At 35.9% G+C, this 26,964-nt stretch overlaps 1 long non-coding RNA gene and 1 pseudogene across 1 annotated transcript; one reads left to right on the forward strand and one right to left on the reverse strand.

The window, feature by feature from the left end:
- Positions 1-262: 262 nt before the first annotated feature.
- On the reverse strand, positions 263-17,868 carry LOC136218291 (kinetochore protein SPC25 homolog; annotated as a pseudogene).
- LOC136207194 (uncharacterized) lies at positions 8,308-11,410 on the forward strand. The gene is made up of 3 exons (XR_010676610.1): positions 8,308-8,382; positions 10,691-10,759; positions 11,273-11,410. It is a non-coding gene; the product is annotated as an uncharacterized lncRNA (long non-coding RNA).
- Positions 17,869-26,964: the final 9,096 nt, after the last annotated feature.

Raw genomic sequence — 26,964 nt, forward strand, 5'->3', positions numbered from 1 at the left:
AGAAAGGGGTAAATTTCATCTATGGTGTACAACATTTACCCTATTTCACACTTTGGTGTACAACCTTTAATTTGTCTCACTAATATGTACGAACTTATGGGTGACCTCCCACTATGGTGTACAGCAGGTGAAAATGACCGGCCAACACGAAAGTCAACATGCCATGTCAGCTGTTTGACCAGTCAAAAGTCAATATTTGACCACTTTAACATAAAATAACATTTATATCCTTTCTTCCACCTCTCCATCAACATTGCTCTCTCTACCTCCCTTTCTTCCCTCTTTTCCACTTCATCACCATAAATGTTGGACCCAGACTAAGAACTTCACGCAGGGTTTTGGAGTTGAAACGTTGATTATTGAAAGCAAATATGGCAAGTCCCTGGAAACAGAAAAAGAATGTATACCCCATAATAACAGTAAAAATTTAATCAAATAATAAGATGAGAATTCAGATACAGGGGCATCAAATGAGATTAGAAAAGTCTGAACAAAAGTAAACAATCTTCAAGTGAAATCTTAATAAGAAATATCCAAAGACGGTGGAAACTATGGTAAAGATGAAGAAAAGTCCGGTGCTCAACAAAAGAAGTTTTCCCTCGACGTTGACTCCCAACTAGCTTGTTCGGGTTCCGAGAGAATGAGAAAAACGACCCGATTGCAGCACGAGTAAGAGATTAAGCTGATTGCCCATTTCCAAATAGAAGGAATTGGAGCTACCATCTTTCATGGAAGGTTTTGAAGTGAATAAGAGGAGGAAAAAAAAAAAAAAAGAGTAGGCATATTGAAAATCTATGAAATTGGCTTTAGAACAGTACATATAAGTGAGATTTAAAGGCTTATAGGTATTAATTAAAGAAAGATTTTTATAAAAATAATGGTGAAAATGGCTACTGTTAGAGAGAGAGAGAGGAGTTAGAGAAGGAGAATGGTTAGAGAGAGAAAGGAGCCATGGGAAAGAGAGAGAGTGTATTTTAATTTTTTTTGGTAAAGGGTATTTTGGTAATTGTATATGGAGTGGATTTAATTAAAGTTGAAAAATGGTGAGGTGACGCGTTGACTGGCGTTGACCGGTCATTTTCACCGGCTATACACCATAGTGGGAGGTCACCACTAAGTTCGTACATATTAGTGAGACAAATTGAAGGTTGTACAACAAACTGTGAAATGGGATAAAGGTTGTACACCATGGGTGAAATTTACCCGGGAAGAAAGCATAATTTAAAAGTCAATCAAAATGTAGCAATACGATACGAGAGAACATTAGGCACATTTGTAAAATAGAATTCCAAAGTTCAAAATTCACAATTTCCTGAGCATTTAATTAATATCATATAGAGCTATTTCCTGTCCCTAAAGTCTCCTCAATTTCAAATTTCACAACTCCCTAAACATTTCAATTATATCATATAGAGCTATTTCCCATACATAAAGCTTCCTCTCTTTATTTTCATCTTTGAAGGGTATAGAGCTCCAACATTTTGCTCAAAGGACAAGTGCATTTTTAAACATAAAGTAACAACTTACCTCAATATTTGAGAAAAAGCATATACAAAATCTAAATAAGAAAAAGCAAGAAACCGCTAACCATGTAAAGATATCATCAACTACCGAATCAACATCCAGATCATTTCTCACAAAAGGCCTTTTGACAATAACATAGGATTGCAACTATCCAAAGAATGAAACAAAAAGGTTAGCTTGGATATACATATACTAAAAGAAATAGTAGAAGGCCAGAAGTAGCAGATATAAGCCAAACAGGTTGATTTTAAATGAACAAAATTACCCAATTTGTAGGATTTTCTTCAGAGATTTTTGTTAATGAAACAGAGAGAGAGAATGAAATAAGGGTGTTAATTGAAGAAACAAACCAAATAAGAACTGATTTGTAAAGCCTTCTCTTTCAATTTAGGATTTATAGTCAATTCATGAGAACCATTTTTCACTTTTTATGAATTCAAAGCCACTCTTAATTCCACATTTGGTGGCTTGAAAAGAGATACCGTGTCCATAAACCATGCACGTCCTTAATTTTCTTTACCTGTAAAACCACGCACATAAATTTCTCCGTATTAACAAACATGAAACAGATATCTGTGTGCAGAGAAAGGGAATGAGAAAGAGCTTTTACTATTAGAAGTGTGGGTGCTTCATAGGAACCGAGTAACTGAATTGAACTTAATAAAATGAAAAAATAAATAAACTCAACTCGACACACAATAAGTAATATAAGCTGGGTTTTAAGCATTGTGGTGATGAAACAACGTATACTAATTATTCTACACACTTTATGTGAAGTTTCTTCAGGGCATCTATATATGCAGATATTGTAGCAGTCTTTTGGAGACTTGTTGATCGAGGAAAATTCCTAGCATATAATAAAAGACTATTTTATGAAAACAAAAAGATTGGAACTCATCAACTAAACTACATTTTTATGGTTGTTGAAAGCATATACTTTCTATGTTTATTTCATTTGTTAAAATGGAACCAAGTGAAGCAGGATGCAAGGTAAAGGCATTACCAAGTGATGCAACTTCTTGAAACTTCTCTCTCACCAATCTGACAAATTTGAATAACCAATTGGTTCTATTCAGTTCATCCATCCACTCTTTGGTGTCATTCGAGTGGGGATCACAATCCAACACTGGAAACCATGACTGAATAAAATGAGACTTAATAATGCATATAATTCAGCACTAACATAAACAAAACTTGGGCAGTACTTATAAGTGTATGTTTCATTTTCATGGCGAACTGTGAAAGTGTACTCCTCATATGGTTTTTCCTTGTTTCTACAGTTGAAAGCGAATTTTACCCCTAAAAATATAGAGCATAAAATGTAAGTACATAATTAGCATTAAGAAAAACCACTGCAAATACAGATCTATTGTTAGAGTTTATTTGATCATTTGTTTAATTAGATATATAGCGCTAAAATGTAACTATATATAAAGGCACAAATCTTTTATAAAGAAAGTAACCCTAAATTTATTTAAGTAGTTATAAAGTGTTCATACAAGCATGAAGTGAGACTGTACTTTATAATAGACCAATAGACTTAAAGTAAACCCAAGTCAAGTAATATGTTATAGGGGTTAGCATATTACAGTTGAGACTTGCATGTAACAGTGTTTTCTGTCGAGACAGAAAGCTGATCTCACAAGCTTTAGATATTCAGATATCTAGATAGTTACATGGATCCGGTGAAGGAGTTCATTAGGATTGGGACCCGACTTGAGATAACAGATGGATTGATTTATCTAATGTGTCAACTGTTCATCTCATTGGTATTAGTAGGTATAACTAATCCTCAGACTCAAACATTCGTTAATTAGTGATTCTGGATTATGGAGTCTGATACTTTGATTCTGTGCGAGCACGATCCAACAGGTGAGAGCCTGGGGTGTGTGAGAGCAGGGTTGGGTATCACACAAAGTAATGTTAGATTGAGCATTCGTCACTCTCGATAAGTGGGAGATATATCCAAATGGCCGTTTGTGGTGAATTGACTGAAATCCTTGCAAGGTGATAGAGTTAAGAGTAGAAATGAACATTTCACTTAACTTATCTTTTCAGAGTGAATTCAACCTATACAAGTAAAACCAGACTCTTCGTTATATGTAACCTTGACACGTTCCATGGTTATAAGGAATTGACCGATAGGATGTAGTTGATGAAGGATCATATTATATTGTACCTAATGCAGAAAGGTTAACGTCAGTTATCAACCTGACTTCTTAATTGCTCTGGGGGAATATCATAGGTTCTGCTAGTAATAGCTCGCGACGGTATTCCGTTATATATATGTTGGAATTAATCGTGATGAATAATTTCAAAGGATATATACGGCTAGTGGCAATAAAGAACCTAATGGGTCGCATATGGGACTTGGAATCAGAGGACGAAAATGTAATTAGTGGGACATGTATATATGGGCCGAAATTTATAGATTAATTAGGGATAAATTAATTTGATTAATAATTATAATTTGATTATGGTTGTGAATTGAATTAAAGGATTATCTAATAATATTAATTAGAAGTTTTTATGTGATTGAAACTCTAATTAATTATCCCTAACATTAATTAATTATTAATTTGATTAATAATAATTATCTAGATATAATTAGTTATTATTTAGATAATAGTAAAGTGTTTATTTAATTACCTAATTAGGAATCCTATTCTGAATAAGATTCCAATTATTTAATTATCTAACACAACTGGGATTATGGTTTTGAGAAGTCTATAAATAGACTCCCTAACCCCAGATTTCAGCCAACACAAAAGAAGAAGATGAGGAATCGTTCCGTCGTCGTCTCGGCTAATTTACTTTGTTTTCTTACTCCCTCTTTGATCTCGTATCGATTTCTGTTAGAGGCAATCATTGCGATTGCTATACTTTAAAGGTTGATTACTGATTAGTTTTGCTTTTATGTGTTGAACAAAAACGCTCGTTGCTCACGAGTTGATAATAAGAAGTTGTGGGCACTTCGTTTGCAACGGTAGATAGTTCTTCACTAAAGGTATTACTTTCTATCATTCTTTATATGAAATAACAAATAACAGATCTTGAAAAATGAAATACATAAAATAGATAAAATTTTATTATTCCGCTACGCCTAGGCTTGTCTATTTTCCTACATTGGTATTAGAGCCTATGTTAATCTGTTATTTCATATATGCAAATAAAAGAGTTTTCAATCGGATTGAATAGATTTATTGTTAGGTTAATTAATTAATCGGTTAGTTTAATTAATCTAAAGATAAATAAGTTTTGATTACTTGTTAATTAAAACTGATTATGCATAGTTCCTGATTATTTCGGTTGATAATCATTTAAACAAAATATTAAAGGTTTTATAGTTAGATAATTAAAACGTTTTGTTTTATTAAATCTAAAAGATAAAAACTGATATTCTGAAAATTGTTTTGGAACTGTTTTAAAACAATTATATATATATATTAAAAAAAATGTATCGAATAGCTGTTCGGGGTCGCTGTCGCGAGGCAGCAACCCCGAACCGCTATTGCGGCTGGTTGCTGCCTTGCGGCAGCAACCAGCAGCGGCGGGACACTGCTACCGCTGAGGCAGGAACGCCTTGCTGCTTGCTGCTGCCCTACGGCAGCAACTGTTGCGAGGAAGGGGTCGGTCCGATTGAATCGGCCCGACCCGATAAGTGGTACCGATTTTAAAAGGTTTTTTTATAACAGACCCGTTTTAAATATAAATACATATATATGTTTCAGAATATAATAATTTATTTTTATTATCAAAATCAATTTATTTAAAAGTTTGTTTTACCTAAATATTTGATATAAGTAATTCAAAGCGTTAAATGAATTATACGAATTAATTAGGGTATGCATAATACTGATTTTGTACATGTTATATTAATCTAATATGTACTTGCTACAATTTGATTAGATTAAATATAAAGGATAAAAAATTGACAAGATTAAAATGGGATGTAAATTAATTTAAATTGTTAATTTGATTAACTCAAATATTACATAAATAGTTTATGTAATCAACAAATTAAATTAAATTTAATTTAGTCTTTGCATGTTTGGCGTTATGGACATATTAGACCTTCTATAATAGTTATTCAGTCTTTTGATATTTTAAATAGGACCTGCGTGTCTTGCCTTCTCTTACTCTCTATTGTATTTCTCTTCTCATCCAAATCCCTTCAAATAAATTGAAGTTTCTTAGAAATTGAATATTGTTGTAATTCAAGGCACCAAGGAGAAGACGGAGGACCCAAAGAGAAATATGTAATAGTTAGTATTTTCCTAGGGTGACCCTTTATTCCGTTTCTGGCTCAACGGAATAAACTTAGAGATATTTCCATAATTGTCAATGTTGAATGTATGAGTGTCTGATGTATGCTAAAGCAAATCAAGACTAGGTTAGATTATGAGACTTAAATAAAATCTCTCACTAATTAAAAGTTAAGTAAATAAACAAGTTATTAAAATCGGTTGCCCCTCCCTAATATTATAGTTCAACCGGCAGTACTGGGGGCCTTTGGGTTGTTGAGCAAACTCAAGCTCGGGGTCTTATGGTAACACCTGAATTATCGAAAAATCGTTTTCACGAATATGGGGTAATGCTTAAATTAGGCTAGAATAATTGGATGAGCAAACTCATGTTGTTCTAATCTAATAGGCAATATGGTTGGGATTGATAAACGACACATATCAGTTACTAATGTGGTTAGTAACCCAACAACCTAGAAGTCACATGTTTGATGTGATTGATTACATGAATCTACCTAATGAATGAAACTAGCTTGTTGAGCAAACTCAATGTGAAATTTCAGGAGTTAGGATTCTAGCTCACTAAGGGATTTGTGAATATCCTTCGAATTAATATAGAAGGTTATTAATTTGATAAAATAGTGGGAGCAATTTAAAAACATAAAAGTCCAACGTATTTAAATTGTAAATGAATTAAACAAATGAACAACATCCGTCACTTTTCTCACTCTCAGTTTATTAACAAATCGTACTCTAAAAACAATCATGTCGAAAACCGATCTAAGAAATATCCTTACCGATAACAAATTGAATGGTTCAAACTTCGCCGACTGGTTTCGTAACCTCAAAATTGTTTTGAAGTTCGAAAAGATAGGGTATGTATTGGATACGTCGATACCCACTCTTCCGGCCGATGATGCACCCATTGAAGAGATTGATGCCTATCAGAAGCATAAATCTAATGATGAACACGCGGGGTGCATCATACTTGCATCAATGACACCAGATCTGCAAAGGCAACATGAGGAGATGGATTCCTATTCTATTTTGAAAGAGCTGTTCGGGAAACAGACTCGTTGTGAACGTTTTGAGATATCGAAACTGTTGTTTCGCTGCAGGATGCAAGAGGGCACATCTGTTATGACACATTGTGTCAAGATGATTGGCTATATCACTAAACTTTCTAGTATTGGCTTCACGATGGATCATGAACTAAGTGTGGACTTACTTCTTACATCCCTCCCAGAAAGTTATTCCCAGTTCACCATGAACTACCAGATGAATGACTTACATACCTCTCTTGAAGAGCTTGCCAATATGCTCAAGACTATTGAGCCCAACTTGAAGAAAGATAAGGTGATACCCGCTCTTGTGATTGAGGGATCAAATAAGAGGAAAGGGATTTTTCCCAATCCAAAATATCCCAAGAAGAACAAGGGAAGCAAGCCAGCCCAGGCAAAGGAAAGCAAGTCAAGAAGCCCAAAGGAGAATTCCACTTCTGTGGTAAAGATGGGCATTGGAGGAGAAATTGCAAGGAGTACATAGCTTCTCTCAAGAAGGGAAAGAATGGTGTTTCAACTTCTGGTATGTTCTATATTGAAATTAACTCAATTTCGCAGTCTGAATCTTGGGTATTGGATATCGGATGTGGATCTCATATTTGTATGAATATGCAGGAACTAAAGCAGACTAGGGAATTGAAGAAAGGAGACATGAATCTGCGAGTTGGAAATGGTGCAAGGGTTGCCGCATTCGCGATTGGAGATTATGATCCACGTCTACCATCAGGACTTGTAATAGAATTAAGGAACTGTTTGTACGTTCCAGAGATGTCTCGTAACATTATTTCTATTAGTTGTCTAGTTGATGATGGCTTTCATGTTTCAATTAAGAACAATAATTGCGAATTTTATAGAAACAACGTTTTCTATTTTTCAGGAATATCATTGAATGGGATTTATATTTTGAATGATAAAGTTTCTGATTTCACAATTAATACCAAAAGACTTAGACTAGATAATTCAACTTACTTGTGGCATTGTCGTTTAGGCCATATAAACCAGAGACACATGCTTAAGCTACATCAAGATGGGCTTATTGTAGCATCCCAATTTTGTGCATTTCATTTCATACAGACATATACATTACATGAGATTAGTAGAAACATTAGAAGATAATATTTTCATTTTACATGTCATTATATCATTGAATATATATAAATAACAATATTAGGATAAGTGAAAGTATATGAAATAGATGTGTAAGTGTGTTTTAAAGTATATGGACTAAATTGAATGATCCTAAAAGTATAGGGACTTAAATATAAATTGTTAAAATTTTAATCTAAATAATATATTATATAATTTCAGATCTAATAATAATAATAATAATAATAATAATAATAATAATAATGATAGTGGTGATAAAAGGGTCATAACTAGATATATGTATGGGTAAATGAGGAAATTTATCCAAACCACAAAGATAAGTTTGTAGATAGATCATATAATGGATGATCATATGAAATTCTCCAGAAATTTAGTGAGAGAAACATTTTTAGGAGAGAGAAAGTGAAGAAAAAGAGAAGAAGAAGAAGTGGTAGAAGAAGAGAAAGGTATGCTTAGACATCTTTTTGCACAAATTATTTCATATTTCTAGAAGCTGATTTTGAGGAAATTGAAGAAGAGAAATTTTTGAGTCTATGTCTTAGGTAAACCCCAAAATGCGTTTCATGCTATTTGGGTAAGTATAGTATGAGATATGGTAGTATCAATCAGACTAGGTCTAATCTGAAATCTGTACTTAATTTGTTTCTTTTTGTATAGTTTGGGACATCTTAGGTTTTGAATTTGAGGAAGGTATAAAAATGAAAATTGATCCTTTATGTATTGGGTAAGCCCCTATAAAGTTTGGTTAGTATTGAATAAGTAAGTAGTGAGAAACGCACTAAGTAAGTGTAGGTGTGCTGTGTTGCTTAGGTGCTGAAACAGGGTTAGGTTGTAAATTTTACTATAAATTATTTAGAGCTCCTAAAATTCTGATATTTGGATATATTATACCTCTGTATGTCTAGTTTTCTTACCAAAAACAATCATAGTAATAGAAGTTATACGTTTTAAGTTATGAGTAAATTAGCAAAACTGGTACAGGCGAGTTGATGCTGAGATAAGACTTCAAAAGAAATTTTGCCATAAATCGGGTGGTTCTGAAAATATTATAAAATTTTAATATGATTTTCATATATGAGTCAGGAGTATAACAAAATAAGAATTGGGTCAGTTGGTCTAGTATAGAGAGAGTTACAAGGTTTTTGGTATTAACGGGTTATTGAGGAATATTATTTGATCTTGAAGTTTATGGAATAAAAGAAGAATAAGAAAATCAAATTTGGTAAATAAAGAATGATGTCTCTTTAATTATAGGGAAAAGTACAAAAATAAACCTTGTGATTACACCTGTTTTCGAACAACACCCATGTGGTTTAAAAGTTTGCAAAATGGTACCATGTACTTCATTCCGTTAGCAAACACATACAAAATTGACTAACGGTGTTAAAAGTCAAAGGGAAAAGAGTTAATTTGGTCCTTATATTTATTTATTTTATAAATTAACCCCCTTTATTATCTAATTATCACAAATAAATCCCAAAATAAAAATTAAAAAAATCAAATACATCATCTTCTCCATCTCTTTAATTTCTTATTTTTGTTCTTGTTTCTCTCTCTTTTCTCTCTCTCCTCTTTATTAATTTCTCTCCCTAAAATCAATTGAATTTGAATGTGTTTGCTTTGATTTCTCTTTTTAAAATTCCTTCAAATATTAGCAACAATTCCTTCGTTATCAAACAGATTCAACAATCAATACGACGCCCTTAAAACATATAATATTTTCACAGCAATTAAAATATAAATTCATAAACTGTACAGCTACTTGCTGGATGCCTAAAAATAGGACACCTAACGTGGAGATTACAGTTTTCTAACAGTTGAATTGGATTGAAATAAGAACTCAAACAGACAAAAAAAAATCTAGAAAAGATCGCAAAAATAGAGAAATGGGAAGTGGACGGTTTCCTGGTTACGGCGCTGGGAGCCATTAGCGAGAATCGAGGTAGTATTGTGCTTGAAAACTCCATTGTTCAGAAAAGTATGAGAAATGGAAAGGCCGCCAACTGAAGACGGAGAAGCGGAAGAAGAATAGATGATGTTGTTAGTGTTATTATCAAGGAGATCTGAAGTGAAAGCACTAAAAGAGAAGAGGAGGAGAATAAGGAGGAAGAAGATTAGGATTTGGATCCAAAAAAGCCATGGAATTCTGTAGCTGTCGATTGTGAAGCCATCATCTAAATCAAACATATTGAAGTCAAAGAGATACGGATTCGTATTGATTTGAAAAAGAAAAGGAAGAATCCAAACTAGCGAAAGACGGGAAGTGGAGAAGGAAAACTATCAAAGTAGTTGTAGTTGTGTTTGCTTGAAGATGGCTTTAGTTACTGTTTATGGTTTATACCTATTGTAAAAAGAGAAATCAAAGCAAATACATTCAAATTCAATTGATTTTTAGAAGAGAAATTAATAAAGAGGAAAGAGAGAAGAGAGAGAAAGAATAACAAAAATAAGAAATTAAAGAGATGGAGAAGATAGTGTATTTGATTTTTAATTTTTAGTTTGGGGTTTATTTGTGATAATTAGATAATAAAGGAGGATAATTTATAAAATAAATAAATATAAGGACCAAATTTACTCTTTTCCCTTTGACTTTTAACACCGTTAGTCAATTTTGTATGTGTTTGCTAACAGAATGAAGTACATGGTACCATTTTGCAAACTTTTAAACCACATGAGTGTTGTTCGAAAACAGGTGTAACCACAAGGTTTATTTTTGTACTTTTCCCTTAATTATATGTTAAACTATATTTATAGGTACTCAAACCTTTGAAGATATTCCGGAGGAAGGTACAAGTCACCGTCAAGGAAGCTAGCGGCTTAGTTGTGAGTATAAACATGATATGAATATTTGGCTTCTAAAGTTGTGATTTAAATGTTGATATGAATTGATACTTTGTGATATTGTGAATTGTTTTGCTATGTTGATGTGAATTGATACTTGATTGAATTACTTGTGATGGAATGACTTAAATACAAAGTATGTGTACATGTTGCATAAAATGTAAATGGGGTTGTGGCATACCAGTCTAGGCACTTATGACTACTTGATTATACGGACTACTTGGACCTATATGGTCATTTACATGGACTACTTGATTACATGGACCGAAAGGTCGAATTATGAAATTACAAGGCTATACAACAATACATGTGTTACCATTTATCTGCTACCTGATCCCGGGAAGTGTCTAGCTGGTGGTGTCACAACAAAATTAATAAAAAGCTTATCATTTTCATATGCATGAATTTGTACGTATGTATGTGTATGTGATTTGTAATTCATTGATTGTTTATATTCACTGAGTGGCGACTCATATAAATCGCTAAATTTTTCAGTTGGTTGATGAAGTAGATGAACACGAGTTTCTAGAAAGTTCAAATATTGTAGATAGCATGGATGAAAGGTCGGTCTGCTGGGTTCCATCTCATTCTCTCTCCTCTCCTCACAAGCATGTAGTTTAAGTAACTTTTGGACTAAATTGTAAACTTTGTGTATAAATACATATGTACACATTAAGATGTGTGTGTTTAATATTACTATGAGTATAAGCATTAATAAATACTTTGTCTAATGAATAATCTGTTTTTTTTTTAAAAAAATTTATACGTATAGGGTGTTACACTTATAGACTCAATTGATTGTGAATCAATGGGAACATGTGAGTCATGTTTTAAAAGGAAAAATGACAAAGACACCCTTTAGCAATAAAGGTCAGCATGTATCAGACACTCTAGGATTAATACATTCAGATGTATGTGGTCCTATGTCAGTCCAAGCAAGATGAGGATTCAGATACTTCATTAGCTTCATAGATGATCATACTAGATATGGTTATATCTATTTGATGAAGCACAAGTCAGAAGCTTTTGAGAAGTTCAGATGCTTTAAGAATGAAGTTGAGAATCAAACAGAAAAGACTATTAAGATACTTCGATTTGATCGAGGTGGAGAATATCTTTCTGAAGAATTTATGAATTATCTAAATGAATGTGGAATATGCTCATAATGGACGCCTCCTTATACACCACAACACAATGGTGTATCAGAGAGGAGAAATTGAACCTTATTCCATATGGTACGATCCATGATGAGTACCGCATCTCTTCCGAAATCATTCTGGGGCTATGCCTTAGAAACTGCCCTATTTACCTTAAACCGAGTTCCAACCAAATCCGCTAGTTCCACACCATTCGAACTGTTCGTTGGTAGAAAACCCATCTTCTCCTTCATGAGAATATGGGGATGTTCATTGTGTCAGATAAATTAGATCCCAAATCTGACAAGTGTTTCTTCATTGGATACCCAAAGGAAACTGTGTGATATTACTTTTATCATCCAGATGATCAGAAAGTAATTGTATCCAAGCACGCAGTGTTTCTAGAGAAAGAGTTTCTGGAAGAGACACAAAATGGAAGCGTAATTGAACTTAAGGAAGTTCGAGAGGAATCACATGTTGAAAACGCGGAAGAAGTTGAACCCGAACCTGTTTCACTAGATGAAACACAAGTGTCATATCCCACTCGTAGGTCTCAAAGAGTTTGTGAACTCCCAGTTAGATATGGTTTTCTAGTGGGAGATAACGAACTTGTTCCCGTGTTAGACGATGAATCCGAAACGTACGAAGAAGCTCTTGCTAGTCCAGAATCTAAAGCATGGCTTGAAGACATGAATTATGAAATGGACTCCATGTATACTAACTAAGTGTGGACTTTGGTTGATCCACCCGAAGGGATAAAACCCATTGGGTGCAGGTGGATCTTCAAGAAGAAGACAGACATGGATGGAAAGGTTAGTACCTACAAAGCTAGGTTAGTAGCGAAAGAATATCGTCAAAAGCAAGGAGTTGACTATGACGAGACTTTCTCTCCGGTAGCCATGTTCAAATCCATCAGAATATTACTTGCAATTGCCGCTCATTTTGACTATGAGATTTGGCAAATGGATGTGAAAACAGCTTTCCTAAATGGAAACCTGCTTGAGGATGTATACATGATGCAACCTGAAGGTTTCACGTCGAAAGATGCAATCAAGGTTTGCAAACTTCAAAGGTCCATTTATGGACTCAAGCAAGCGTCTAGGAGTTGGAACAAATGTTTTGATGAAACCATAAAACAATTTGGTTTCGAACAAAACTCAGAAGAGGCTTGTGTTTACAAGAAGATAAATGGGAGCTCAGTCGTTTTCTTAGTACTATATGTTGATGATATACTACTTATGGGAAACGATGTTGCAATGTTGCAATCAGTAAAAGTTTTGTTATCGGGTAATTTCTCCATGAAAGACTGCTTGGACTATCCCAGTCTACATATATTGACAAAGTCCTAAAGCGTTTTGACATGCATGAATCGAAAAGGGGTAACTTGCCAATGGTCCATGGTGTCAAGTTATCAAATGATCAGTGTCCTAAAACGGACAATGATAAGAAATGCATGGTTGTAATTCCTTACTCCAGTGCGGTTGGTTCGATCATGTATGCCATGCTTTGCACTAAACCCGATGTGGAGTTCGCATTGAGTATGACGAGCCGATATCAAGGGAATCCAGGATTTGATCACTGGATTGTTGTCAAGAACTAAAGACATGTTCCTCATATATGGACACGGAGAATTGAAAATTGAAGGATATTCAGATGCTAGTCATCTGACTGATGAAAATGATTATAGATCCCAATCAGGATACCAGTTTATCCTAAATGGAGGTTCAGTTAGTTGGTAGAGTTCCAAGCAAGAAAGTGTTGCTTTCTCGTCGACTGAATAAGAGTACATCGCAGCTTCAGAAGAGGCAAATGAGGCTATTTGGATTAGGAAGCTCATAACAGAACTAGGAGTGGTGCCTGACATTGTGAATCCCATTACTCTGTACTGTGATAACAATGGAGCCATTGCACAAGCAAAGGAACCACGGTCTCATAATGCATCCAAACATTATCTCAAGCGATATAATCTCATTAGGGAGATTATAGCCAGGGGAGATGTGAGAATAGAAAAAGTGCCTACCGAGGACAACGTTGCAGATCCGTTGACCAAGCCATTACCATAAAGAGCTTACGATAAACATCTTAGTTCTTCTGGTATTAGTTTCATAAACAATTGGCTTTAGTCCAAGTGGGAGAATGTTGGAGTTTAGTGTCCTAAAGACAATTGTTTTAGGATATTGATATTAATGAATAAATTGTTTATTTGATCATTTGTTTAATCAGATATATAGCGTTAAAATGTAACTATATATAAAGGCACAAATCTTTCATAAAGAAAGTAACCCTAAGTTTATTTAAGTAGTTATAAAGTGTTCATACAAGCATGAAGTGAGACTGTACTTTATAATAGACCAATAGACTTAAAGTAAACCCAAGTCAAGTAATATGTTATAGGGGTTGACATATTACAATTGAGACTTGCATGTAACAGTGTTTTCTGTCGAGACAGAAAGCTGATCTCACAAGCTTTAGATATTCAGATATCTAGACAGTTACATGGATCCGGTGAAGGAGTTCATTAGGATTGGAACCCGACTTGAGATAACAGATGGCTTGATTTATCTAATGTGTCAACTGTTCATCTTATTGGCATTAGTAGGTATAAATAATCCTCAAACTCAAACATTCGTTAATTAGTGATTCTGGATTATGGAGTCTGATACTTTGATTCTGTGTGAGCACGATCCAACAGGTGAGAGCCTGGGTGTGTGAGAGCAGGGTTGGGTATCACACAAAGTAATTGCAGAATAGTTAATGTCAGATTGAGCATTCGTCACTCCCGATAAGTGGGAGATATATCGAAATGGCCGCTTGTAGTGAATTGACTGAAATCCTTACAAGGTGATAAAGTTAAGAGTAGAAATGAACATTTCATTTAACTTATCTTTTCAGAGTGAATTCAACCTGTACAAGTAAAGCCGGACTATTCGTTATATGTAACCTTGACACGTTCCATGGTTATAAGGAATTGACCGATAGGATATAGTTGATGAAGGATCGTTTATACTGTACCTAATGTAGAAAGGTTAACGTCAGTTATTAACCTGACTTCTTAATTGCTCTGGGGGAATATCATAGGTTCTGCTAGTAACATCTTGCGACGGTATTCCGTTATATATATATGTTGGAATTAATCGTGATGAATAATTTTAATGGATATATACGGCTGGTGGCAATAAAGAACCTAATGGGTCGCATATGGGACTTGGAATCGGAGGACGAAAATGTAATTAGTGGGACATGTATATATGGGCCGAAATTTATAGATTAATTAGGGATAAATTAATTTGATTAATAATTATAATTTGATTATGGTTGTGAATTGAATTAAAGGATTATCTGATAATATTAATTAGAATTTTTTATATGATTGAAACTCTAATTAATTATCCCTAACATTAATTAATTATTAATTTGATTAATAATAATTATCTAGATATAATTAGTTATTATTTAGATAATAGTAAAGTGTTTATTTAATTATCTAATTAGGAATCCTATTCCGAATAAGATTCCAATTATTTAATTACTTAACACAACTGGGATTAGGGTTTTGAGAAGTCTATAAATAGACTCCCTAACCCCAGATTTCGGCCAACATAAAAGAAGAAGAGGAGGAATCGTTCCGTCGTCGTCTCGGCTAATTTACTTTGTTTTCTTACTCCATCTTTGATCTCGTATCGATTTCTATTAGAGGCAATCATTGTGATTGCTATACTTTAAAGGTTGATTACTGATTAGTTTTGCTTTTCTGTGTTGAACAAAAACGTTCGTTGCTCACGAGTTGATAATAAGAAGTTGTGGGCACTTCGTTTGCAACGGTAGATAGTTCTTCACTAAAGGTATTACTTTCTATCATTCTTTATATGAAATAACAATTAACAGATCTTGTAAAAGGAAATAGATAAAATAGATAAAATTTTATTATTCCGCTATGCCTAGACTTGTCTATTTTCCTACACCTATTACTATATGATTACCTCTTCAACCGTCGACTCTGAAACCAAAAACCTTATTATACCACAACATTGCCTCTTATTCACCATTATCTTTTACATCTTGGCCTCCCTTTTCTTGAAATGTTGTCAACACCATAAATGGAACCCAAAAGTGAAAAAGAAAGAATGCAAAGAATAATAGATGTTTGGTTATACATTTTACAGTCAAATATCAGTGCACAAAACCAGATATTATTTTCAAAATAACTAGGAAAGAGAAAAACATAGCAAATATTATTGCATGGTATGACTTCAAATCGGTATTATATCCACAACAATGATCCCCTATTAATCATATTCCTACAAATAACAATATCATCAATAATTCATGCACCGAAAACTAACTGCTATGTTAGCTGCAACACTCAACATAAAAAAAATACCAGGTGCTGAAATTTCAAAAAAGAATTATGGAAATACTCCAAAATTTTGTGAACACGCTTGTAGATGCCATCACCAAATTCTCTAGTACCACAACATATCAGAGCAATATGATAAAACATCCTAATAACCAAACTGAAAACAAGCCCCAACCTAATCCTGTTTTGAACTATGCACATTAATAATCTTAAGTTTCACTAATCATCGATGGCAGGTTGCCTATCCTTTTTTATGAAATTCAATATGGAAACAAAACCATGTTATATAAACTATCAACTGAGATAAGAAAAGTATATTACCAAGAGATTGCTGGGACATAATTGATGCATACTCATCCATTCTAGGCTTCTGAGCTTGTAAAGCTTTTTCAAGTTCTTCTATTCGGACCCTTAAGTTATAGCAAATATGGAGTCCCTTATAGCAATCTGCTTGGCCTCTTTTTGAGTCTTCACTTATACAGGGTAAAAAGGAAAAAGGAACATAAACACCATGTCTCTGTATATAAATTTATTAAAGCACCATGTTCTTGCATTTACCATAAAGATATATCAGCCATTGTAGACCCAAATGATGATTCTTTTGCACGAGAAAAACCTATTTTATACAATAGGGGAAAAGAGAGAGAGAAATCATACATTAAGTTTGGAGCTTCAAATCCTGCAAAATAAAGCTAGACTGATCAGATTAACAAGTAGTATAACTGAAAACCACATGAAGAAAACAAATTCGCAACAATAACAGAACAAACAGAGAAAGTAATGGACATACATCAATTATTGTTACAAAAGCAGTCATTTACCGAAAATATTAGAGATGAGAAAATTGTGAGTTTAGAGTTAGAAGAGTCGGTAATACAAGTGTCGAGACCAGCAAATTTCTCGACATGACCAGCACCGGAGGTTGGACTGAGCGTGGGCGGGTTGTCACAGCACTGAGGACCGGACATTGCTTTTAATTCCCCTCTAATTCAGTTGCAGTGAGGAAGATGACATTGATAGTATTACGCCTGAGAATATTAGTAACCCCTTAACAGAGAGGTAGCAAAACTTCCATTACTTTGGAAACTTCCGATTGCACAAAAAAACTATTGAAATTGCAAACACTTCCCTCATTTTTAAATAATCGCATAAAAATTAAAACAAAAATACTATATGATTGTTTTCATATGCACATCAGCATGCTTAATTTCATAAAGACTATAAGAATTCAAATGGAAGAAGAACCTGAGTGATACGAATGTCAGCTTCAATATAGTGAGCGGGTGAGGTGCGACAAGACTAGAGGAGGTGCGAAAGTAGGACTAGAGGTAACAACGTGGGATGTCATGGAGATAGTAGCAGTATGAGTGGCGGTGGAGATGGTAGGAGCGACCGGTGCCAGTGGAATGTTCTGTTTAGGGAGGAAGGAAGAAACTATGGATTAACATGTTTTAGATCGTAATTTCCTTTGAGGAAAGCGTGGTTTGTTTATGGAGAGGTATTTGCGCGTTGATTATGGTGTTGCATTCTGTAAACCAAAGAACCACAAAGGAGAAATTACCAGCACTTGCATGGGTCAGCCTCAAAAGCAAGCCCATTATATCCTGACCAACTTCCTGTTCCCCAAAGTCAACTCCTCCTCTTCAGCTTCCAACTTTGAGTAGTGCTTCATCTGGTACATGCTGAATTACAAGCCGCTCAATATGCCCATATTTCTAATCGGAGCATTTCAAAGAAGCACCGAGATCCTCAGGATGGGTTCTCTCATCACCAAAATACTTCAGGATCACCAGGTCAGTTTAATAGAAGAAATTGAGATTGAGGGCACTGAGATCACCTCAACAGTACTGTTCGGCTTAGCTCACAGCCAACCCATCAAACCCAAGAAAGGAAAAGGGGCTATTGAACCCGCTGAGGGAGATGTGGAATGGGATAATATGGTTGAAGGGGATAATATGGTTGAAGAAGCACAGGATGAGCTGACCAAGAAAGGAAAGAAAGTTAGGGTTGGAGAAGAACCCGCTGAGCGCACTAGGTAGGACAGAAAGAGGAAAGTTGACCAATCCTCAACCAAAGACATAAACACGGCTCCGAAGAAGCTTAGGATAGTATCCAGTGCAAAGAAAGCTGCTCTTACTAAGCAAGCTCAAGGGGAACCTAAGTCAGCTGAGAAACAGAAAAGGCAAGTTGAGCTTGAGGAAGAAAGTGAGGAAAAACTTGATCAGCCTTTGAAGAGGAAGAAAACCTCTGGGTTGAAGCCGATCGATGTTAACCCACTTGACTTTGTGATTACCAAGGAATCACACTTCGTGCAAAGTCAAGAAATTGATCTGGAGAAGACTCTTTGTGATCAGGAGGAAGAACAGGGTGATACTGAGGGTCAGCCTCAAGCTGACAAGATGGGTTCTGCTGAGCCAAGTAACACAAGTGCTGCTGAGCAACCTGCTGAGAACCAAGCTGAGTCACCAGTGAAGGACAAGGTTGTGGAAGGCCTTGATGCTGACCTTGGACTCAACTCTTCCTCTGAGTCCCTTGACTCTATTGTTGCTGATCCTTCTCCTCAAACCCACACTCAAAAGGACAACATAGAAAAGCAGTTCAAATGCAAAGCTCTAAAACCCAAAGTCATAGACTTATTGGATGAATCTCCACTGAGGGACCCTATCACTGATCTCATTGGGCTTCAATTCCAGTTCTTCACAGACATCGTTGAACCTTTTCCCAACCAAGTGAAGGAAAAGCAAGCCTCTGTTTCTCGAGCTGAGGAACAAGCCGACTCGAAAGCTTCTAAGGGTCCAATTTCTACCGACACTTCTGCTCATCCTTCCACTGAGCAAGTGCTCGAAGTCCATGCTGCTCAACCCAATGAGTTAGCAAAGGAAACTCTCCTGCTCAAGCCAGCTCTGAGTTGCCTCAACCTCCAAATTCTACTCAACCTCAGACTGACACTGAGCAGGTTAATAACTCTGCTGATCAACCTCTTCCTACTCCTACCAAGCAGACAGAAAACCAGTCAGCACCTGCTACTGACCTGAATAAAAGTGCAGCTGCTGACCAAGCTGGCACCTCCACTTCTGGGCAGCACCAAACACCTCCTCCATCCGGTGCTGACAACATCACGGCCTCTGAGCATAACACTGATGACTCCTACACTTATCTGAATGCTTCTGAGTCTGGACGGAAAATCATTGACTCAGCTCAAGCTCTACTTCAAGATATTCATCAGTCTCACGCCGATGCTGCTGGGTCTATTCCTACTGAGCCAACCCAATTATCCTCTGTCACTCAACTTCTGACCGAAATTAAGGGTCTCAAAGAACTGATGAGTGTCATGACATCTTTCGTCTCTCAACATCCCAAGCAAGAGTCCATAGTAAAGCTGCTGAACTCCAGCTGATGATGGTAAATCACATGAACTCCATCCAAGGTCAACTCAATGCCTTATCAGTTGCGAACTCAACATCTGTAACCTCTGCTGAGGTCAATCACCTTTTCTCCTAGCCGTCCTCTGAGCTAACTAGAGCTCGTGACCTTATCTTCTCTTCTTCTCAATGCTCCATAGAACAGATTGGTGAAGCCATTCGCCTACTCAACTTAAGCAAAGAAGAGATGCACACTGACCAGGTCAAGACCAATGAGATTCTGCAATGCACTCAATCCACACTTGCGCATGTCCGGCACACAAATGTTCAACGTCAGTCATATGATACTGCGCTGCTCATGATGTACTATCAATCCTATGCACGAATGACTGAATCAATAACTTGGATCGGGAAATCTTTAGAGTATTTACTCAGTATGCTAAGTGCCAAAATAAAAATTCCTACCTCATGTATGGCCGATGGCGTGCAGGTCTTTAAGGGTCTAAAGGAAAGTACGAGTCAAATGCAGCAGTATTCATCGATACTGACTCATGCTGTTCTACAAGGGACTTTCTATGCTCCTCCTCCTCCATCTCGGGATGCTGGAAAAATGGGGGAGAAAGAACAAACGAATCAAGCTGGAACTCAGCAGAAAACAAGGGAGACAGCGAAGCAGCCAGCTGCTGGAACTCAGCAGAAGCCTGGTTCAACTTCTGCTGTCTCGGGCAATCAGAGTCAGCAACATAGAACAGCCAAGGACAAGGGCAAATCTAACCAAGCTCAAGTCAACATAAAGAAATAGATTAGAAATAGTCTTAGTTTATGACTTATAACTTTATATCTGGCGTGTTCTATTTTGTTGAGCTGACTATCTAATATATATGCATCCTTTATCCAAAACTGACTATGTTTATGCGATGATTACTTATGCTTATCTGTCATACTTAACTATCATTGAACAACAAATTAAAACTTGTGAACATAAGGAATATACAAGTAAAACATACTCAGCATAAACTCTGATACCTATATTTGAAACTGAGTAATAACTAAATGTTCCAAGCATTGACCTACTTCTGAAAATTGACCTTAGGCTCATCTGAATTAGATCTTGGAAGGTCTAGAATTGAACTAAGTCAGTAAAGGCATGTCTTAATTTCACTCGATTAGATCTTAGAAGGTTTAGAGTTGAATTAAGTCAATAGATGCAACCCTTACGGGGGAGTAATTTCAGAAGAATCAGAAAGGTTAACTATCATGGGGAACCTCAACGCTGAGTTCCATAATTAAATACTTTTGCCAACATCAAAATGGGGGAGTTTGTTGGAACACATTTCCACATGATTTTGATTTAACAAAATTATCTAAGTTAATCCCATGATTAAGACAATTAAATTTAAGTGCTTTGGTTTAATTGTACTAATGTGTTTGTTCAATGTTGAGTATATTTACTAACAAGCACAAAAACTAAAAGTTCAACAAAAAGAAAGACAGAACGAAGTCAGCATAAGCAAAGCCACACAGCAGAAGCTGAGTAAAATGTAACTCAGCCTTGATAAAAGAAAAGTCTTCTTCAGAATAACGCTTGAAGGCGAAGCCGTCCGAAGAAGCTGAGTAGAATGTAACTCAGGATAGATAAAGAAAAAGATTGAAGGGAAAGCCGAACAATCAAGCTAAGTATTCGTCAGGACAGCGCCAATGATCCGTTGACTAGAAGACAAAGGCCGACACATGTCTGCAACAATTCAGAAGCCTCGAAAATCCGCCTAGAGACCTTTTCGAGACGCATGGATCAACTGGCATTTGGCAAGAAGACAAAACTGGCGCTAGAAGACGAACCTGGCGGAAGAAGACGAAACTGGCAAGCCTGACGTCTGCTAAATTCAGACGACAGGATTGGCCTATGATTTTGGAAGCTGACCAATGAATGACGATTGAAGACCGTTACTCCCAACAGATATGTCGGAATTCAAATGATTTGAAGCTTCAGAATTCACTATAAAAGGGCAAGTTCATCACTTGGATCCTTACGACACATACAAGCCAATACATACAGAAAAGCAAATCTTCACAAGAGTGAAAATCCAAAATAGAAGCTGTCTGAAAATAAAGCAAGTTCTTACACCCAATTTCTAATCATTGTGTAAAAGTCTAGAGTGAATTTGTATTCATCTAAAATGTTCTTCATTTAGAGAGAACAATTTTGTCAATCGTAAAGGTTAGAAGAGTGAAGCTGAGTACTCGGTTTTAGTACTCAGCGGTAGAGAAAATCTGAGTGTTCGGTTATAGCACTCAGTAGGATTGAGTAGACGAATAGAGGACGGTACTCTTGCATACTCAATTGCTTTGTAAACGGTTTATGCTCTACCTTTAAAGAGCTCAGTAGTGGATTAAAAAAGCCCGGAGGTATTCTGGGGACTGGACGTAGGCGGTGAGGCCGAACCAGGATAAGATTGCTGAGTAATCTCTAACCCTTTCCTTTGATATATATGTATGTGTTGCTTGCTTAAATCACTCAGGATATAATTTGTATAAGCCGACGCTGAGAAATCAGAGTGCTGAGTTGGAAGCTGACCTAAAGTGTTATCTCCCAACTCACAATTGAAACAGCCTTAGTCAGTGTCTGATTAAAGCTGTCTCATACTTCACTCAGCCTTGCTGACCTAACACTGAGTTAAATTATCAAACATTTAATTAAGTCAGTATTATTAAGCGAAAAAGTCATATTAGTTCCTACCCCCCTGGAACTAATCATATTAAGTTACACGGGACCAACACTTTTGTGTGGCTAATAATTGATGTATAAATAACGAGAGTAATATATATTAATAATAAGAACTATTATTTACGGTCTTTAATAATTTAGTTTTTAACGAGAGTAATTTTTCACCCTTGTAAAAAGCATTTTTAACAAGGGTATGAGAGGTACCTTCATTAATTTTCGTCGTTGTAGAATCATTTTCTTGTAGTTTTCTGTTCCGTTGGATTGTTCTTCCCAGATGAGATTTGGAACAAATTTTTGAAGCAGCTTTACAGACTCATGGAGATTGTCTATGTCTTTGATTTTATCATGTTATGTACGAACAAGTTGATTTGTTTTGCTATGTTAGAAAGAACAAGAACACATTTGGTTCATAGTTTTGTACATTTATTTTCAATTTTGTTAAATGTCAGATTGCTTTATACTTTATTGAATTTATTTTTCAAATATTGAACTTGTATTTATTGTGTCAAATATTTAAATAATTTTAGTGTCAATATATTAATTCATGAAAATGTTACAATAATAATGGTAGAAAATGGAAATAACGATGATTTTTTTTCTCAAAAAATGTTATAATAATGACGGTTAAGTATTGAAATAACGACCGTCTATTCACTCAGTAAAATGTAATAATAATGACGTTGAATTATAGAAATAACGACTGTTTATTCGCTCATTAAAATTTAATAAGAACGATGGTGAAGAACAAAAAAAACGACTGTTTATTCACTCATCAAAATGTCAAATAACGACGGTGAATTATGTAAATATTGACCGTTTATTCACTCATTAAAATGTCTTAATAATGACGGTGAAATCAATTAAGAACGACGACCATTACTGTCCTAATTATTGAGTAGTAAAGACAGGCTGCATACAGTCATTGTTTAGTTTTAATGACGGGACATGGTATACCGTCGTTAATACCTTTAACGTCAAAGGTTTTAACGAGGGTGAACGACGGTATATACGGTCGTTATAAGTTAATAACGATGGTATTTATGCAATTAACGACAGGATTCCCTCTCGTTATAGATTGAATTTCTTGTAGTGAATAGAATCTGATGATGAACATAGAATAATTTGCATTGGATTGAATTGTGATTTTTATAAACAAGTGTTTGATAGAGTTAATGATATGTCAACAGTAAAGAATACATAGAATAAAGACTGTAACAGATGAGAGTATAGGGGTTGTGAATCCTTTTACTATCTCTGTAAGGTTGTCAGGCCTCTGGGCGTCTTCTTCTTTTGTATCTCGTATCTTGTATCTCGAGGAAGTGTATCTCTCGATCTTACTTCCTCCAATGCTGGAAATAAAAGCTTAGAAACTATAGTATCTTGATATCTTCAGTTTATCTCTGTAGAGTATCAATCTGGATTTTTTTTATCTTCTTGCTTGTTGTATTGTATATCTTGAATGAAGAGAGGAGTATCCTTCTCATAGTGGATGAAAGATTGTGTATTTTCAAGATGATAACTCTTCAAGTGTTGTTATGGAGAGTCACATCACGTGGTGAAGAAGAATGATGATTCAGGTTGAAAGAGATGCATTTATACTGAAGAATTATGTCTTTTTGTAGTAAAGATGTCGGTCACAAACGAGACAGGAGTGTCACGTTCGTGACTTTGCTTTGCCATGCAAAGTTGGCGATGTTGTCTGTCACGATCGCGATATGGGGCACGATCATGACAGATGACTTTCTGTCAATGGTCAGGTTTAAGGCATGTCACGTTCGAGATAGATGGGTCATGAACGTGACAGATGATTTTGCCCTATTTCTGGCTCAATTCTTCTGTCTTTGGCCTGTTCCTTGCTGATATTTCTTCATATTGAGTTTTCATGTGTTTCAAACCTATCTTTGTACAAAACATGAACAAACAAGTGAAATATTTCCAAAACCTATCCTAAACTAAGCTAAATGCATTAATATAAACATGAATATGCATGCATAGGCCTTAGCACATTCTGATTTGTGCTCACATATGACAGGTTAGGGTGCTGTGGTCTCTTCTAGTTGTTGTTCTAAGAGTTATAGTTGTTGGGGTTTTGATTATACCTTTGTTGTCCCGTAAAATAGTTTACATTCTCTATCCCATCTCCGGTGAAAGGGTTGCCGGCTTGACAGTTCTTTCCATGGTGGTCACCGCCACAATGCACACAAGTAGGGGATTGACTAAATTTAGTCAACAGAACGTCCATCTTCTTGCTCAGCTCTGTTACAAGTGGGTTTTGATCTTGGTCTTCCACAGCAAACACTCGTTGTCTTGAGGGACCAACGAATTTCTCCTCTTGCCACTGCACACTCTTCGGAGCCAGCTCATTGACCATCTCATACGTCTCTGTCGCTGTTTTCTTGAAGAAATCTCCACCTACAACGAAGTCTACAGTAGCTCGGTTAGCACGCATCAAACCATGATAGAAGACGATTACCGACTGATGTTTAGGAATGTCATGATGAGGACACGTGCGTAGCATTTTTCTGAATCGGGTCCAGGATGTGTGGAGCGCCTCATGCTCGGCATGGTGGAATGAAATGATCTCACTTCTCAGCATCACCATTTTTGAAGAAGGGAAGTAGTAAGAGAGAAACTCCTTTTCCAATCCCGCCCATGTAGTAATCGACCTGGGCTCCAGTGACCTCAGCCATTCCAAAGCTTATCCAGTTAGTGAGAATGGGAATAGCTTTAGTCGAACAATGTTTTGAGGGACTCCATTCATCTTTATGGTGTCTGTGCACATCAAAAAGCGATCCAGATGATCATTCAGACTCTCTTGCACCTCACCCCCGAACAGACCAGTTTGTTGAATCAAGTGCATCATTCCTGACTTGATCTGAAAGGAATTGGCTGGAATGTTAGGGGCCATGATCCCAGATAGATGGTAATGTCGGTGTGGTGCCAGAATTTCACTCATCGAGCGGTTATTAGGGCCAATCTCAGTGTTGGACTCATTGTTTGTCATCGCGATTGGCTGGATATTCTTAGCTTGCCTGCTCCTGCGAAGAGTACGTTCAAGTTCAAGATGAAGAGGAACACAAGTCACACCCATTGATCGAGTATGCATAAGCTGAAAAAGGATGAATGAAACAGAGCTTTAGAAAAGTATAATCACAACAATCAACAAATATTACCCGAATTATAAGGGCGATAACTATTTACAGTCTAAATTATAGAACAACAACAATAGGTTACAATTATATGTGAAGAATTTCATAATAAAAACAAATAATACAGATTTCTATAACACTACAAATCTTTAAACCAAAGTATTGAACATATAAACAAGTAATAAAGGTGAAAGTACGAACAATTATATACAAATACAATGCCTAAAGTAACAATTTCGACCTTTGGTTCAATATTGCTGGAAAATAAATCCCCGGCAACGGCGCCAAAAACTTGATGCGCCTCTAAGCAGTCGCCCGAGAGCTCACTAAGGGATAAGTGTACCCCGTCGTTATCAAGTAATAAATCTGGACAAGTCCAGGTATCGAATCCACAGGATTTATACCGCAAGTACCAAACTACTAGGCTTCTAATGTTATCTAAGCTATGGGGGGTTTGAGTTTGATGGTTTTTAAGTTAAACTACTCCTAATTAGATTAAAGCTACTCCTAATTAAGTTAAATCTACTCCTAAGTGATTTTTAGCAAGGTAAATCAACCTGGAATGAGATGGGGTGATACGATAATATCAATTCCAACCTATTTTAACATTCAATCGTCTACCTAGTCCGAGTCACTTATGCCTAAGGCAATTAACCCTACTTATCCTTCTATGATTCTTAATGCGTGATTCCCTTGTAAGGCCGAAACTAGTTCTGAGGCTCAGAAATTTGGGTTTAATCTTCCATAAGTTTGTCAATCTTATAGGCTCTGACTTAGTCAAATTCAACTCGCAATATGTGCCTAGACGATATTTGGATATATGAATGAGTTAACCCAGAAAGGTAAAGTATAAGTAGAAAAGCGATAACAATCAATTGAATAAAATAAAACTTAGATTAACATTAAAGATGAAGAATTGTTTGTCACAGGGATATAACTAGCCTAGGATTCGTAGAATGGATCAGAGGCAAACAGATATAAAAGAGAAAGAAATCCCTTTCAGGGAACCTGTCGACCAGTGCAGACGTCTTCTTAGGACTTGAAGGATGTAAGCCTTGAATAATCCTCTTAGAGCGCAGAGGTTGGTGTTCTTCAATGGCAGACGGAGGGAGGAGGATGATTCTTCAAGGTAGGGTTAGGGTTTTTACACAAACTAAAGATATTGAATACAATGATACAATGTTCTATTTATAGTTGTAGTTTTGTCCCTAAACCTAGTTTAACTTGTTTCCTAATGCTAGTGGAAGAGCGGGGACGAAAACGTGAAGACGTGGGGCCGGGAATCAGCTAAAATGTTGATTCATGCATGCCAGCTCATCGAGCCACTAGTCCTTAGATTTGAGTAAAAAATCCTTTTGGTGTGACCTTTGGTGGATTAATTAGCCGAAATAAATAAGGTGAAGTTCACGTGTGTGCTATTTTGGCAATATTTTGCCTGAAAACAATCAGAAACGGCTA

This window comes from Euphorbia lathyris, chromosome 1 (genome assembly GCF_963576675.1).
Source record: "Euphorbia lathyris chromosome 1, ddEupLath1.1, whole genome shotgun sequence".
Classification (NCBI taxonomy): Eukaryota; Viridiplantae; Streptophyta; class Magnoliopsida; order Malpighiales; family Euphorbiaceae; genus Euphorbia; species Euphorbia lathyris.